The sequence below is a fragment of the Oncorhynchus masou genome, chromosome 24, assembly GCF_036934945.1.
Source record: "Oncorhynchus masou masou isolate Uvic2021 chromosome 24, UVic_Omas_1.1, whole genome shotgun sequence".
Classification (NCBI taxonomy): Eukaryota; Metazoa; Chordata; class Actinopteri; order Salmoniformes; family Salmonidae; genus Oncorhynchus; species Oncorhynchus masou.
In genome coordinates this window covers 49,554,262-49,573,040 of record NC_088235.1, presented here as the reverse complement: position 1 = coordinate 49,573,040, position 18,779 = coordinate 49,554,262, and the positions used below count along the sequence as shown (strand labels likewise).

The following is an 18,779-nucleotide window of genomic DNA, read 5'->3' as shown; positions in this document are numbered from 1 at the left end:
GTCTACACTTAAGACGGCTATCATTAGCATCGCTAACTGGTTAGAAAAGGTGATTGCCCTAAGCATGCACCACACAGACAGGGGCAGGATTGATGGAAATGAATTGGCAAATAGTGTGTTATGTGTGGCTTTCTATGCCAATTGTTGCTAACCAGCTGTGGAATAAAGTCAATGTGGCTAGTACCCGGGACCTCGCAGTGTCTGATATGTTGTGAGATTTGTTTATGACAGTTTGCGATTTCACAGTTTGTTTGGCAGGTTACTCCCAGGCGGGCTGCGAGATCGACCTGTTGGACACCCCTGAGCTAGCTTGACTCCTGCTTTAGAATTATTGATGAAAGCTATTGAATGGCTGATGGACAGAACAGCACTACCCTTCCTCCCTAGCATGATTTCTGTGGTCTGTCGGCATATATTATACATCTCTCACACACACACACCGCCAGATTGGTGTGTCTAGAGACACACACAGCAGGATGATGCTTTTGGGCTATTCTCTGGATCGTACCACACACATCTCTCTCTGTGTCTCTCTTATTGATTTATCTGTTTGGCATTACCAAGCAGTGTTGACTGACAGGTCTGTATGGTATGGGAAGACATCTCACCATGGTACTCAAATATTCTCTCTCACACAAGCTAGGTTTCCATCCAATTGGCGACAAATTTTCATGTGAATATTCTAGAATCTAAATAAAAATAATATGCGCATTTTCCCATGACTTGTTGTCGATAAAAGGCTGTGTGATGATGTAGTGCACATAAAAATACCTTTTTTCAGTTAAATTCCCATGTACCGAAATGAAATGTGTTTCCATCCCACTTTCAACTCTACTGATGGTTTCCTTACAATTTTTTGTGTGTTATATAGCCAGTGCGCCCACTCTCACCAACAGCTCGCAGATACAGTGCGGTTAAAGCCTGAATTATCAGATTATTATGGACAAAAGAGAAATTATTTTTATTTGTCAAATGGCAGCCAAGCATCGATGATCATATCACCAGAATAAGACCATTGATATTTATTGGAAAAGAGCCTCAAGCTCATCACCTTGCTCATCACCACTTTCACCACCAGGTGAAGTAAATCATGACATATTTCATCTGTAGCCTAATACACAGCATACTTTCCAGAAGACTTGTAGTGGGAGGACCACGCAACATGTCATTGTGTGACATCGCGTGACTCGTTCAGTATGATGTTGATTATATACAGTTGAAGTCGGACGTTAACATACACTTAGGTTGGAGTCATTAAAACTAGCTTTTCAACCACTCCACAAATTTCTTGTTAACAAACTTTAGCTTTGGTAAGTCGGTTAGGACATCTACTTTGTGCATGACACAAGTAATTTTTCCAACAATTGTTTACAGACATTATTTCACTTATAATTCACTGTATCACAATTCCAGTGGGTCAGAAGTTTACATACACTAAGTTGACTGCGTCTATAAACAGCTTGGAAAATTCCAGAAAATTATGTCATGGATTTAGAAACTTCTGATAGGCTAATTGAAATGATTTGAGTCAATCGAAGGTGTAACTTGTTTATGTATTTCAAGGCCAAACGTAGTGCCTTGAAAGAAAACAGCCAAGACCTCAGAAAAAAATGTAGACCTCCACAAGTCTGGTTCATCCTTGGGAGCAATTTCCAAATGCCTGAAGGTACCACGTTCAGCTATACAGACAATAGTACGCAAGTATAAACACCATGGATGTCACGATCATCATATGAAGGGGACCAAGGCACAGCGTGGTATGCCTACGTTCTTATTTATTTCAAGAATGAAACACTGAACAAACTAACTAAATAACTAAACAAAGCTATACAAACGAGTGCTGAAAGGCAACTACTCATAGACAAGATCCCACAAACACCAAAGGGAAATGGCTACCTAAATATGACCCCAATCAGAGACAAAGATAAACAGCTGCCTCTGGTTGGGAACCATGTCAGGCCACCATAGACATACAAATCACCTAGACCTACAAAAAAAACAGACAATACAAAAACTAGTGTAACCTCACTAGTGTCTGACAGCCCCCCCCCATGGGAAAATGGGACCACACAGCTGCCATACTGCTCAGGAAGGAGATGCGTTCTGTCTCCTAGAGATTAACTTACTTTGGTGCAAAAAGTGCAACTGAACCCAGAACAACAGCAAAGGACCTTGTGATGATGCTGGAGGAAACGGGTACAAAAGTATCTATATCCACAGTAAAACGAGCCCTATGTAACCCGAAAGGCCGCTCGGCAAGAAAGAAGCCACTGCTCATAAATCACCATAAAAAAGCCAGACTACGGTTTGCAACTGCACATGGGGACAAAGATTGTACTTTTTGGAGAAATGTCCTCTGGTCTGATGAAACAAAAATAGAACTGTTTGGCTATAATGACCATCATTATGTTTGGAGGAAAAAGGGGGAGGCTTGCAAGCCGAAGCGTGAAGCATCCATCCCAAACGTGAAGCATGGGGGTGGCAGTATCATGTTGTGGGGGTGCTTTGCTGCAGGAGGGACTGGTGCACTTCACAAAATAATTGGCATCATGAGGTAGGAAAAGTATATGGATATATTGAAGCAACTTCTCAAGACATCCGTCAGGAAGTTAAAGCTTGGTTGCAAATGGGTCTTGGGAAATGGGTTGCAAATGTCCCCAAGCATACTTCCAAAGTTGTGGCAAAATGGCTTAAGGACAACAAAGTCAAGGTATTGGAGTGACCATCACAAAGCCCTGACCTCAAATTCCATAGAAAAATTGTGGGCAAAACTGAAGATATGTGTGTGAGCAAAGAGGCCTACAAACCTGACTCAGTTACACCAGCTCTGTCAGGAAGAATGGGACAAAATTCACCCAACTTATTGTGGGGAGCTTGTGGAAGGCTACCCGGAACGTTTGACCCTAGTTAAACAATTTAAAGGCAATGGTACCAAATACTAATTGAGTGTAAGTAATCTCCTGATCCACTGGGAATGTGATGAAGGAAATAAAAGCTGAAATAAATCATTCTCTCTGCTATTTTTCTGACATTTCACATTCCTCAAAGAAAGTGGTGATCCTAACTGACCTAAGACAGGGAATGTTTACTATGATTATATGTCAGGAACTGTGAAAAACAGAGTTTAAATGTATTTGGATAAGGTGTATGTAAACGTCTGACTTCCAACAGTACATATTTTGGTATAAAGTGTGTCAACAAACATATCTCACAAAATTATTTTACCGACCCAAAATAATCCCATTTTGCGTATTTAGTTTTGTCGACATTTGGAAAGTTTTCATCACTCCTGTCATGAAATGTTTTATCTGACATTTACTTTACTTGCATAAAAAGGTTGGATGGAAAACAGGTCACACACACACACACAAACACACACACACACACACACACACACACACACACACACACACACACACACACACACACACACACACACACACACACACACACACACACTTTATTTTCATGTGTGCATGTGTAGTATGTATTATTGGGTATTGTAAAACAGAGAGTGACACAGTCATAAACCTACAGCCATAGCCCCCATGCATGGAAGCTGCCATAGTCTCTGTCAGAAACCATTTAACACACTCTCCATTTCTAGAGGCATTCAAACATTAACCATTGTTCTGAAGAGGAGATAAACACAACCCTCAAACTCCTCAAATCCTCAAACTGAACTTAGCCATGATAACTCAAAACACACTAAAACCTGTGATGTTCAATAATGTTGTCTTAATCAGTCCACTACCGAACCAAAACTATCTAGTAAACCTATGTTACTCAGTGTTCAGGAGTTCACTGTGAGTTTAGTGGTGCCTGTCACTTGGTCTGAAAGAGGTACATCGGGGAGTTTAGTGGTGCCTGTCACTTGGTCTGAAAGAGGTACATCGGGGAGTTTAGTGGTGCCTGTCACTTGGTCTGAAAGAGGTACATCGGGGAGTTTAGTGGGGCCTGTCACTTGGTCTGAAAGAGGTACATCGGGGAGTTTAGTGGTGCCTGTCACTTGGTCTGAAAGAGGTACATCGGGGAGTTTAGTGGTGCCTGTCACTTGGTCTGAAAGAGGTACATCGGGAAGTTTAGTGGTGCCTGTCACTTGGTCTGAAAGAGGTACATCGGGGAGTTTAGTGGTGCCTGTCACTTGGTCTGAAAGAGGTACATCGGGGAGTTTAGTGGTGCCTGTCACTTGGTCTGAAAGAGGTACATCGGGAAGTTTAGTGGTGCCTGTCACTTGGTCTGAAAGAGGTGCATCGGGGAGTTTAGTGGTGCCTGTCACTTGGTCTGAAAGAGGTACATCAGGGAGTTTAGTGGTGCCTGTCACTTGGTCTGAAAGAGGTACATCGGGGAGTTTAGTGGTGCCTGTCACTTGGTCTGAAAGAGGTACATCGGGGAGTTTAGTGGTGCCTGTCACTTGGTCTGAAAGAGGTACATTGGGAAGTTTAGTGGTGCCTGTCACTTGGTCTGAAAGAGGTACATCGGGAAGTTTAGTGGTGCCTGTCACTTGGTCTGAAAGAGGTACACCAGGGAGTTTAGTGGTACTTGTCACTTGGTCTGAAAGAGGTACATCAGGGAGTTTAGTGGAAGGACATACTCTAGATGAAATACTTTAAACTTTCTAGTGAACGATTGTTCTTTAAACCCATTTCCCTGTTTAAGCAGAAAACTCCACTGCTTATTTCTTTCCCCAATCTGCTTTTTTTCTTTCATTCATTTTTTACACTCTGGGAGGAATTGAACATTTCTGAGGTCAAGTAAGCCTGTAGTCAAACCATGTGCTGATGTTTCAATGGAAGGACCCATGTGAGTTTGAGTAGAGTTGAGTGGAACATTCTTTAAAAAAACATGTACAGTACATGTGAGAGATTAGCAAAGAGAAACTATGAATGTTAGTAATTCTTTTTCTGCATAAGACAATGTGCAATAAAAGGCTGCTAAGCAAGTGACTGGACATTTTATAAAGGATTAAACAGTCCTTCAGTGTATCTCAGTCATAACCTGTAGGTGCCATTTTGAATAGATGTGCACTGTACCTTTGCATTTTGTAAATTTTAAGACAGGACTATGCTACATATTCTGTTCAGTTCAGCAGAAGTTCAAACAATAGTTAAGGGCAGTTCCTGAATGTCCATAAGGAGCTGTGAGCACACGCGCATATGGACACACACATGGTGAGCAGGAACCATGAGGAGGTGGAAGAGGAGGGATGTTATACAGTATATAACATGTCATGTTTGATTATGTGAACACTTCAGTGGATCTTTGGCATTGGGATGCGTGAGAGGCTGGGGGGAACCAGGACTCTGGCTCTGAGCAGTCCCAGGTCTGGCATTTCCAGATTAGGGCTAGGAGGGCTGGTTCTCCCAAGGTCCCTCCTGACCCCCAGAGCGCGGGGCTTAGCGAGCACCCCGTGGTCCAGAGACGGGCTCACCACCTGGGGACCAGAATTGAAGCAGGGCAGGCCCCTGGAGGGAGGCGGCAGCTGCTTGGTCCTGTGTTTGGCCAGCAGCGCTGAAGACTCCGATCGAAGAAGAGAGCCATTAGTGCCCCCCTGAGGCAGAGCCGGGATGGACACACGCTTGTGGAGGCGTGGCGGCTGCAGGATGCGAGGGCAGCCAGGGCCCTGTGGCCCCAATGAAGAGGCTCGCTGTCCTCCCTCTGGCCTGGACAGAGCTCCTGGGGTTGGGCTGCTGGCTGCAGCAAGCCCCTGGGTGGGACTGGGGGTGGTTCCAGGCCGCTCTCTGATATGTTTGTTGAGCTGGGTGCTAAGCAGCACACTCAATTCATCTGGGTCAGGCACTGGTGGAGTGTCCACATCCATGGCTGGGCTTCCAGTGGGTGGGTCAGAGTCTGTGCAGTGGGATCCATCTTCCCTGGTCCTCCTCCCTCTCTGGGGGTCACTGTGGCCCTCGGTGTGGGCTGTTTTTACTAGTCTTTCTTGGATGAGGTGCTCGTGGTGGCTGGGGCTGGAAGGCCGTATTTGTGGCTATGGATGAAAAACAAAAATAAACACATTACTATCAATTCAGTGAGAATGTTGAGATATAAATATTTTGTGTACATCACATATGAACTTCTGTCAGATAGAATGGAATATACATTTTTACTCTATTCAATCTCTTTATGCAGTTCCTGATCAAATCAAATCAAATTTATTTATATAGCCCTTCGTACATCAGCTGATATCTCAAAGTGCTGTACAGAAACTCAGCCTAAAACCCCAAACAGCAAGCAATGCAGGTGTAGAAGCACGGTGGTTAGGTACAGCTCTGCCTTTAGTTGAAGGAGGCTAATCCAATAGTTTCTGTTCCAGACACAACCCACCATTATTTAAAGTAATTCAATCCAATATTTTTTTAAAGTATTCACTTTCTGAGATCTGTATTCAAATATTTCTTTAAGTTGTTGCTTTCTCAAATCTGTATTCAAATATTTTTGAAAAAGTAGTCATTTTCTGAGATCTGTATTCAAATAGTTTTCAAAAGTAGCCATTTTTTGGGATCTTAATTAAAATAGCCACCTCCAAAGTAATTATTTGTTCCCCCCATAAAATAGTTACAAAGCATATTTAAAAACTATAGTTATCGCAGGTCTGGCAGGAACACTAGGTAGATTCCAAAATCAACCCACAGCATGCAGATGCACATCAACACTGGCATGCTTTCATCGTGCCATGTCATGCCATGCCAGTGTGCAGGGCCCAGGGTGATGGTAGAGGTTAGAGAGATGGGAAACGCTTACTGTACCACGCTTTGGCAGTGATGTAGAGAGAGATGGTATGGAGTAATTTCAGTACCAACACAAATTGTAATTGAATTCCATCATTTTGAATTTGGATTAGGATATTGAATTTGAAAGTAATATTTTTGTATTTGTAATGCATAATTGAATCATTGAATTCATAAATGTAACTTGTGATTTGAAACTAAATGAATATTGCATTGAGTTTAAAAATTATATTTCAATGTAAATGAATATTCAAATTCAATAATCATATATTCAGTTTTAATATGGTAGATATCATATAAACGGCGAGTAGCAGCAGTGTAAAAACAAAGGAGTGGGGGGGTCAATGCAAATAGTCCGGGTGGCCATTAATTGTTCAGCAGTCTTATGGCTTGGGGATAGAAGTTGTTATGGAGCCTTTTGGACCTAAACTTGGCACTCCAGTACCGCTTGCCATGCAGAAGCAGAGAGAACAGTCTATGACTTGGGTGACTGGAGTCTTTGATTATTTTTTAATTTTTTTTCTCCCCAATTTTGTGGTCTCCAATTGTTAGTCGTTACTGTCTTGTCTCATCGCTACAACTCCCGCCCCTGACTCGGGAGAGGCAAAGGTCGAGAGCCATGCGTCCTCCAATACACAACCCAACCAAGCCACACTGCTTCTTAACACAGCACGCATCCAAACCGGAACCAGCCGCACCAATGTGTCGGAGGAAACACCGTACACCTAGCGACTTGGTCAGCGTGCACTGCGCTCGGCCCACCACAGGAGTCGCTAGTGCGCGATGAGACAAGGACATCCCTGCCGGCCAACCCTCCCTAACCCGGACAACGCTAGGCCAACTGTGCGCCGCCCCATGGGCCTCCCGGTCGCGGCCGGCTGCGACAGAGCCTGGGCTCAAACCCAGAGTCTCAGACCTGAGGCCACTCTGCCTCGTTAGACTGCACATTTTCAGGGGCTGTTTCAGTGCAGCACAGGGGAGCCCTTGGAGGACGCCGGAGGCTGAGCCCTACAGATATTTGTTTGTAGTCCTGGTCATTGGGTTCTCCGCAAGAAGAAGTGACCGGACTACAAGTGAAGTTGGTAAGCTGGGTAGCAGCCAGCTTGTTTTATTTGAAGTTAAGGCTAACTCTAGGTTCAGTTAAGTAAAGTGGGAGAGTGTTTTGTTTTCAGTTAATGTTTGAGAACCAGCATTGTGAACCTTTATTTTGAATAAATATGCCAGCCTAGCATGGTTTATGCTGTGCCCCTGTGTATTGGAATTCTGTCTGTTTCTCCTCGATGCCTTTCTATCAGCCACGCCTAGCGAGTCATTATATTATCATTTCAGGTTTATCAACATTTCATATATTCAACTTTTCTGATGCATTCAGATTCAGTTTTCAAATTCAGATTCAAAACCTGAGACAACATCCTGGTACTTTGCCAGAGAGGAATGGTAGAGAACAGAGAGAATCAAATGTGTTCTGTGGAAAACAGAAGCTTCTGGTGGTTTCTGAAGCCAATGTGGCATGTTGAATTTACATTTTTTGGGGGACTCTAGCATTTCCGCAATTTTGGCTATAAGCAATTGTGAAAAAGAGCTAAGACTCTTCTCAAACTCAGGACCTCTGCCTCACAAACACACACTTTTTATTTTACTAGGCAAGTCAGTTAAGAACAAATTCTTATTTTCAATGACGGCCTAGGAACAGTGGGTTAACTGCCTGTTCAGGGGCAGAACGACAGATTTGTACCTTGTCAGCACTGGGATTCTAACTTGCAACCTTTCGGTTACTAGTCCAACGCTCTAAACATCAGGCTACCCTGCCGCCCCAATGACCACCCTCCTTGTCAATGTACTAACAGTTTGAGCAATCTAAAAATATCAAGCCAGCTACGGAGTGAGTTTACGGTATGCTCTTCAATTTATGAAATCAATGATTAAATTTGTACATTACGAATTCACAAATATTAAATTAATATCCTAATACAAATGCAAATTTATGCAATTCAAATCGGCACTGAAATCACTCTATAGATGGGATGAGAGAGATAGGAGATTTTTATTTTTTCTCTTTATTTTACTAGGCAAGTCAGTTAAGAACAATTTCTTATTTTCAATGACGGCCTAGGAACAGTGGGTTAACTGCCTGTTCAAGGGCAGAAAGACAGATTTGTACCTTGTCAGCTCGGGGATTCAAACTTGCAACCTTTCGGTTACTAGTCCAACACTCTAACCACAAGGCTACCCTTGTGGTTAGTAGCAGAAAGCAGACTGACAGAGGAAGAGACACACACACACATTTACATGTATGCACAGTACAGACATGCACGCACACATCTAGGACGCACGCTTCCATGCATGCAAACACGCATGCACAGACACTGTTAAAACAGGGTTAACAGAGTTTGGTAGAGTTGGGTAGCTGAAAAGGAGCAATTGCATCAATGAGTGAGGACATCTTCAATGGCATCCACATTTTTACAAACAAGTACTTTGACCACTCCATCATACTGACTCAGTCTCCCAATCAGGCACAGAAAAGGACAGACACACTTACATCACACCTGAATTCAAGGGTGAAATAGTTCATTGCAAACAAGCTCAATCCAGTGCAAGCTCAGAAGCCAGGGCATTTGGCTATCCAGTGCATCTACTGTATTCATGTCATCCTAACTCCTGCCCACACTTCTCCTCCTGCCCACTCCTAAAATCCAATATTGTATAAGCAATAAACCCCTACCGAGTTGTTTACATCTAGCGTTGACAACAGGAGCGCCACAACAACATTACTCCATTGAGAAGCATGAGTCACTTCACTTCTCTTTTGACTCTGCCCTTTCCTTTTTTTATCTCTCCTGAATTCCACAATGTTTTAATGACTGCATGCATAATTCTCTCTCTCTCTCTCTCTCTCTCTTTCTCTCTCTCTCTCTCTCTCTCTCTCTCTCCCTGTTCTAAGACTCTAGTTGAATTAGGACCTTGAAGTGTCAATGATGCCAAACCTGACAAATGCACCCCTTTGATTGACAGCGGGGTTGCTCATTATTATTGTCAAATCTAATTCAACTCGGCCAATAGACTGCCGTGGTTGTGGAAATGCATCCCCATTCCTGACTGTTATCCTTTGGATGATGCCCAATCAGAGCCCTATCATTCTTTTTTTCTCCTCTTCTCTGTCGCCCTCAGTTCATCAGTAGAACACAACGTATTCATCATGGTGGGGTTTGGTAGGACAGAATGGCAATATTTGCACTGTGATTGCTAGTCTGCTTCATTTTAAATTAAAGTGTCTCAGGAACTTGCTAAAGTAAATGATAAACAACCAACTGTTCACTATTACCATGTAGTAATTGTACTGTAGATAAAAGACGAGGTCTTGATTTGGGTGTCATAAACTCATCCAAGTAATTAGCTAGGCTTGTTACTTTACGCTGAGATGTGTTAGATAACGATCCAAGTCAATTTACAAAAACTACCCACTGCTTTTGCTTACTCAACCATGCTACCTACTGATTTCCCTACACACACTTTGTTCAGGTGAATGAACTGAACATCACTCATCCACTTCACTGATGAAAGCAATGGGTAGATCACATAGAGGAAGGGAGTAATGATGGAGAGAAGGGGAGCAGAGACAGGGGATAATGGAAGCAGACAAGGCAACGGGGGGGGGGGGGGTTAGTGACTCACTCTGTCTGCGCTGGGGCATGCTGGTGCGGGGCAGGCCCTGCCCGGGGGAGTGGAAAGGGGTGGGCAGCAAACCCTGCACAGAGAAAAGACAATGGAGGTAAGACGTATAGTACCAGTCAAAGGTTTGGAAACACCTACTCATTCCAGGGTTTTTCTTCATTTTTGGTATTTTTTTCATTGTAGGATAATAGTGAAGACATCAAAACTATGAAATAACACATGGAAACATATAGTAACCAAAAAAGTGTTAAACAAATCAAAATATATTTTAGATTATTCAAATTAGCCACCCTTTGCCTTGATGACAGCTTTGTACACTCTTGGCATTCTCACAACCAGCTTCATGAGGAATGCATTTCAATTAACAGTTAAAAGTTAAGTTAATTTGTGGAGTTTCTTTCTTACTTAATTAATTTGAGCCAATCAGTTGTGTTGTGATGGTAGGGGTGGTATAGGCCGCAGATAGGCCTATTTATTGGAAGAAAAGTACAAATAGGCAAAGAGAAGTGACAGTCCATCATTACTTTAAGACATCAAGGTCAGTCATGGTGGAACATTTTAAGAACTTTAAAAGTTTCTTCAAGTGCAGTCGCAAAAATTATCTATTATGAAACTGGCTCTCATGAGGTTCGCCACAGGAAAGGAAGACCCAGAGTTACCTCTGCTGCAGAGGATCATTTTATTAGAGTTACCAGTCTCAGAAACTGCAGCCCAAATAAATGCTTCACTGAGTTCAAGTAAACAGAGTCATCTCATCTGTTCAGATGAAACTGCATGAATCAGGCCTTCATGGTTGAATTGCTGCAAAGAAACCACTACTAAAGGACACCAATAAGAAGAAGAGACTTGCTTAGGTCAAGAGACATGAGCAATGGACATTAGACCGGTGGAAATCTGTCCTTTGGTCTGATGAGTCCAAAATTGAGATTTTTGGTTTCAATCACCTCGTCTTTGTGAGACACAGGGTAGGTGAATGAATGATCTCCACATGTGTAGTTCCCACCACAAAGCATGGAGGAGGAGGAGGTGTGATGTTGTGGGGGAGCTTTGCTGGTGACACTGTTAGTGATTTATTTATCATTCAAGGCACACTTAACCAGCATGGCTACCACAGCATTCTGCAGTGATACGCCATCCCATCTGGTTTGCGCTTAGTGGGACTATAATTTGTTTTTCAACAGGGCAATGACCCAACTCACCTCCAGGCTGTCTAAGGGCTATTTGACCAAGAAGGAGAGTGATGGAGTGCTGCATCAGATGACCTGGCCTCCACAATAACCTGACCTCAACCCAGTTGAGATGGTTTGGGATGAGTTGAACAGCAGAGTGAAAGAAAAGCAGCCAACAAGTGCTCAGCATATGTGGTAATAACTTCAAGACTGTTGCAAGAAGCATTCCTCGTGAAGCAGGTTGAGAGATTTCCAAAAGTGTGCAAAGCTGTCATCAAGGCAAAGGGTGGCTACTTTGAAGAATCTCAAATATAAAATATATTTTGATTTGTTTAACACTTTTTTTGGTTACTACATGATTCCATGTGTTATTTCATAGTTTTGATGTCTTCACTATTACGCTACAATGTACAACATAGTAAAAACAAAGAAAACCCCTTAGTAGGTGTGTCCAAACTGTGGACTGTTACTGTACATGCATATAGAGATAGGTCCTATACATATGAGATTATAGAGTCACCATACCGCACACATACAGTACACAAACAGCACACAAACACATACTGTCATACAAACAAAGACCCCCCCCCCACACACACACACAGTCCCAGAAAAACACACACTGTTACCGTGCTTACCTCTCCCTCTCTATTTCCTTGCTCTAGGATATTAATGCAAAAATATTCCCTTTTTGAAAGGCATACAAATGAAAATGGATGAGGTTCTTATGTGAACCTCCCTACAATATCTCATTCCTTTCTTTTCCATATCTGTCTCTCTCACTCACTCTCTTTCCCACAGTCTATTACATTTAACACTGAAGAATCAGACCGACTGTTTGTCTGTGTGTGAGGGTGAATGCCTGTCCTCAATAACCGGCTCAATCCCACCTGAACAAACCCAAACTGTGCATAAAGATAAAATCATCCTGTGTAGAAGAAGAGTGGAGGCTCTTCTTGACTGTCAACAGGTAATCTCCTTCTCATGACTGCTTGGTGCTGCTCTTAAATTGGCCACGTCTCCTCAAAACGAGAAGGACGCATAGTCACAGAGTGAAAGCGACTGGACTCTCTGGGATGCCCAAGCAATTTCAGAGACAACCGCAGTGAGGGAAGTGGAGGACAAATGAGGTTTCTGATCGACTTCCTCCCTGTTTTTTCTGTACTACACAATTACAGCAGGACCCTTCTGTGCTGCCACCTGCCACGGCTTAATTTGCAGAAAGGAAGGTTTGAATTGGGGAAGAGAGCCTAGCACTGACAGTGGCTGGAATTTTCATTGGGCTGTCTCAGCTCAGGGCAAGCTTTCCTGTCTTCATCTTACATTCTGGTGTGAATACGTAGCTACTTCCCAGTTCTGACAGGTCTAGGAGGAACCCTTTATGTAAGGAGTATGGGATTCTCTTTCATTAGGAAGTACGAGCAAAGAACTAGCAATAATCACAATGGTGTTTTGTATGGAAAGTTTCAAATACACACGTAGGCTAACTCTATAAACTACCTTGAACTCTACCAGAGTTATTAGACGGATTTGACTTTCATCATGATGTCATTAGCATGCTTAATAACATGTCAGTGTGAAGCATTCAGAAACTGTGCATATTGTTGTTGATTTTCTCATAATTAAGTGTTAGTAAAGCATAAGCCGTTATGCTAGTAAAGCGTTAGCTTCCCCTTTCATCTTACAAGCTGGTGTGAGTCCTTATTTGAGGAGCATGTTGTCATTGCTCATTATAAATTGTCAAGGCATTAGCAGCTCTGCTAGCAGTGTCCTGAAGGATGTCATGGCTGGCTTGATAAATCTTACTGAACTCCCCTAATCATTCACTACAAGAAAGACTTTCAGCAAGATTGAGAAAAATAACAAGACATACAACCAAGGTCTGTACATTACTTTTTACTTCGGTAGTTCTCACAATTACATTTGCACCTGTCTGATATTATGAAGTTGATTTTCAAAGCAGAGTTTTGGTGGTAGCTGTGGGCAGGGCAGTAAGTGTGGAATCTCTGGGGGTGGGAGAGAGAGGCGGTATGGGGGACTAATGTCAGGACCTCTCTGTGAAAACCACCCATCATTCTAGATTAGAATGCTGGACACAAGCTGTTCTGTCATTGCCTCTTTCTCTCTCTCGCTCCCTCTCCCTCTACAAACCAACCTCCTGCTGACAGAATGACAAGAGCATTGTGTCTGATTACAGCTTAGATAATGACAGAAAGAAAGAAAGAAAGAAAGAAAGAAAGAAAGAAAGAAAGAAAGAAAGAAAGAAAGAAAGAAAGAAAGAAAGAAAGAAAGAAAGAAAGAAAGAAAGAAAGAAAGGGGAAGGGGAAGGGAGAGAGATAGAGAAAAATAAAAGAGAGAAAGTTGGAGGAGGAGAGAGAGAGAGGTAGACAGAGGGGGGGGGGTGTAGTAGTAATTAGCCTCTTGTCTTAGTCTGATGAAACATAAGGTTTTGCATTCGATTAGTCTTCCTGCCAGCACTTGTTTGCTTGTTTGTTTTAATGAGGCCATTCGGCATTCCCCTGTTTACTAAGCCCTTTGTTCAGAGGCATCTTCTCCTTGCCTCTGTACTCTATCTATCCTGCACCTCCATGCACGCACAAACATACTCTGTCTCTCTCCATGTCACTCTAATCACTGCATTGAGTTAACAGTAGGGTTGGGCGATTTTACGATTGCATCATCTATCGACGATGTTTGACAGCTATCGTCGATATTTGACTAGTCATTGTCGATAGTGACGAGATCATGATGTCACATTTAGCATATTTGAACTTGACTGCACCGCCGGAGTCTGGCAGCGCACAACAGCACAGCACAGTGAGGTCAGGGTACAGTGGAGGCCTGTCAAGTTCTTCCACACCGATCTAGACAAACCATTTCTGTATGGACCTCTTTTGTGCACGGGGGCATTGTCATGCTGAAACAGGAAAGGGCATTTCCCAAACTGTTGCCACAAAGTCGGAAGCACAGAATCATCTAGAATGTCATTGCATGCTGTAGCGTTAAGATTTCCCTTCACTGGAACTAAGGGGCCTAGGCCGAACCATAAAAAACAGCCCCAGAACATTATTCCTCCTCCACCAAACTTTACAGTTGGCACTATGCATTTGTGCAGGTAGCATTCCCCTGGCATTCGCCAATCCCAGATTCATCTGTCAGACTGACAGATGGTATAGCATGAGAACGCGATTCCACTGATCCAGATGTCAAGCCCTGACCTTGGTTATCTCTGTTTTCTTTATTATTTTGGTTAGGTCAGGGTGTGACGAGGGTCGGTATGCTTGTTTTGTCTTGTCTAAGGTTTTTGTATGTCTAAGGGTGTTTGTAAGTCTAGGCATATATAGGTTTATGGTGGCCTGAATTGGTTCCCAATCAGAGGCAGCTGTTTATCGTTGTCTCTGATTGGGGATCATATTTAGGTTGCCATTTTCCCTTGGGTATTGTTGGGTTCTTGTCTATGTGTAGTTGCCTGTCAGCACTTGTTTATATAGCTTCACGGTTTGTTATTTTGTTAGTTTGTTCAGTGTTCTTCCTTCATTAAAAGAAGAATGTATGCATATCACGCTGTGGATTGGTCTCCTGCATACAACGAACTTGACACCAGAGTCTAATGGCAGTGAGCTTTACACCTGTAAGGAGTGCGTATCTGTCGGCAGGAAATTCAGACGCAGGAGAGCAGAACTTGATAATAGCCGGAGCAGTTTAATAGTAAAACCAATGGCTTTAGAAATGCAAAGTATTGTCACAATAACCCGCCGCGCACCAGTCAAACAAAATGTGCACAAGCAATTACAATAAGAGAGGCATCGACTTCGGTACAAGTCGTAACAACACCACTCCAGCCAAAGCTTGACATTGCTTGACATTGCAATCTTAGGCTTGTGGGCGGCTGTTTGGCCATGGAAACCCATTTCATGAAGCTCCCGACGAACAGTTATTGTGCTCATGTTGCTTCCAGGAACTCTGTAGTGAGTGTTGCAACCGAGGACAGAAGATTTTTAAATGCTACGCACTTCACACTTGGCGGTCCCCTTCTGTGAGTTTGTGTGGGCTTACCACTTCGCAACTGAGCCGTTGTTGCTCCTGGACTTTTCCCAACAACAGCACTTACAGTTGACCAGGGCAGCTCTAGCTGAGCATAAATTTAACAAACTGACTTGTTGGAAAGGATGCATCCTATGACGGCGCCACATTGAAAGTCAATGAGCTATTCAGTAAGGCCATTCTAGTGCCAATGTTTGTCTATGGAGATTGCATGGCTGTGTGCTCAATTTTATACACCTGAAAGCCGAATCCACTATTTTGAAGGGTTCTCCACATACATTTGTATATATAGTGTACCTGACTACCTGGAAATACGTGGATGTGTGCACAGCACTCATTCAAAAGTGTTCCTCATTGAGAGACCAGACAGGGAAGGGATATATAAAGGCTTCCATTTTCCTACTCACAGTACTCACACACTAATAAACTTTTTACACCATTGTGCCTACCCAGACCATAACAATCTGCTGGCTTTGATAGTTTATTCCCACATTGTTTATTCCATCACATTTCCAGCAGCATAACAAAGACCATCTCTAGTTATGTAATTGACTGTCTGCCCCTCTGACCTCGGTTCCAATAATCTGTATGCAGTCGTTCGAATTATATTTACTTTAATCCAGTCTTTTTATTACACATCGTCCAATTTAAGGTCTGAAGATCACTGCAGCCAGTTTGCTCCTCCCCTACTTCCTCAAAGAAGATCCAAGTGGGCTGTACATCACAGACAGGGTATGTATTTCCCAGTATGGCAAATAAATGAATCAACGTTGTTTCCACGTCATTTCATTGAAATTACGCCGAACCAATGTGTAATAGACGTTGAATTGATGTCTGTGCCCAGTGGCTAATCTTAATATTTCACATTTCTTTGTTTTAATGTTTACTTCTTACAGTGTGTAAAGTTCCCAGCACCTACCATAAGAATAGAGGGGATGAGAGCCACATCTAACTCTACCTGAGTAGAGAGGAGCTACTGAGTGGGAGGCGCATGAGGCGGTGCACAATTGGCCCAGCGTTGTCCGGGTTAGGGGAGGGTTTGTCCGGCTGGGATGTCCTTGTCCCATGGCGCAATAGCGATTCGTGTGGGGGGCCAGGCGCATGCATGCTGGCACTTCCCCGGTCAACTATAAGTGATGTTATTGTGAAGTGGAAAGGTCTAGGAGCAACAATGGCTCAGCAGCAAAGTAGTAGGCCACACAAGCTCACACAACGGGACCGCCGAGTGCTTAAGTGCATAGCGCGTAAAAATGGATCAGTGGGAAAGCGTTCTCTGGAGTGATGAATCACGCTTCACCATCTAGCAGTCCGACAGACGAATTTGGGATTGGTGGATGCCAGGAGAGCGCTACCGACCCCAATGCATAGTGGCAACTGGAAAGTTTGGTGAAGGAGGAATAATGGTCTGGGGATGTTTTTCATGGTTCGGGCTAGGCCTCCTTAGTTCCAGTGAAGGGACATATTAATGGTACAGCATACAATGACATTCTAGACGATTCTGTCCTTTCAACTTTGTGGCAACAGTTTGGTGAAGGCCCTTTCCTGTTTCAGCATGAAAATGCCCCGTGCACAAAGAGAGGTCCATAAAGAAATGGTTTGTTGAGATCGTTGTGGAAGAACTTGACTGGCCTGCACAAAGCCCTGACCTCTACATCATCGAACACTTATGGGATGAAATGGAACATCACCCAACATCAGTGCCCAACCTCACTAATGGTCTTGTGGCTGAATGGAAGCAAGTCCCTGCAGCAATGTTCCAACATCTAGTGGAAAGCCTTCCCAGAAGAGTGGAGGCTGTTATAGCAGCAAAGGGGAGACCAAATCCATATTAATGCCCATTATTTTGGAATGAGATGTTTGACGAGCAGGTATTCACATACTTTTAAACTTGTAATATATTACTCTCATTTCTATGTGGATTTTTTCTGGTATTGCACAAAGCTACATGCTGAATCTTTAACAAAATGCAAGAGAACAATTTAGATTGTAGAAAGAGAGGAGAGTACCAAAGCAGCACAGAATGTCAGATAGGGCCTAAAGTGTTTTCCCCCCACATTCCTCTCCTCTCCAATGTCGGATGATCATGGGCCTTTTGTAGCAGACACTCCTTGATCTGGCTTTTTGTTTCAAAAGATCAATTTCCCCTTTTCTCCCTATTCCCCTAATCATGATCAACCATAGAATGAATCTATAGGCCTAACAGAGTTCCATCGCATAAAGTTGTTTGAATAGACCAAATAAAAACATAGTACTGTAATAACGACAGAGAACAAAACAATTGCAAGATAGACTAATCGAATAGGAAGTTTAAGCAAACCTGATACCCTTCTGCTTTACTTGACCAAAGTCTAGGCAACATAAATTGTGCAGCCAGAAAATCCCTCCTTACAAACAAATAGACAATAATTTAGGCTTACACATTGGCTGCTGTCAATAAAAGTTGCTGTAAACTTACTTTGCCAATAAATAAACTAATATTCATAATATTGTCAAAGTGTTCTGAATTTAGCAACTGGGTCAGAGTTTTCTCACGAACAACTTTATTTTGGATAGCTTACAAGTAGTGAATTTATATAAAAGTCCACAGCAATCAGATAAAATCAATTATTTAGCCAATACCATTCTTTATAACACTTGACTGAATATTGGCTTAGGGTAAAAACCAATAAGCCTATTATTCTTAGGCTATGCCTTTTGCCGATGTAACTGTACAAATTATAAATATACAGTCAAATGATTTATAACATTCTTTATATCAAGGAACGCCAGCAGCATCTGCACCTGCGAACTCAGCAGGATGACAGGGGTCTGGAGTCTGTCCATCCTTTGCCCTGATAAGCTTTTAGCATATTCTGCAAGTGATTTGGGTCAGGTCTTTTGGCTCACCTATGTCATTCAGCCTGAAACCGAAGAACTGTCAAACAGGCGAAGACGTGCTTTCTTTCCCACCACGTCAGCCAAGGTTTCGTTTTTTTTCTAATTTAGTTAAAACAGGTTATACTATAGTTACTAAGTGAAATCCTGTCACATTCCTTTTTTTAGTCTGAAACTGTCAGAAAGTATCTTAATGGAAGAAAGAATGTCACAAATGCGATTACCCAGATGATCAAGATGAAATAACAATAGCCTACACATAGCCTACACTTTATACGGCTATAGTATA

General features: G+C 42.7%; 1 pseudogene; it reads right to left on the bottom strand.

The window, feature by feature from the left end:
• Nucleotides 1-2,059: 2,059 nt before the first annotated feature.
• LOC135511395 (serine-rich coiled-coil domain-containing protein 2-like) overlaps nt 2,060-18,779 on the bottom strand; it is an 81,271-nt pseudogene continuing 64,551 nt past the window's right edge.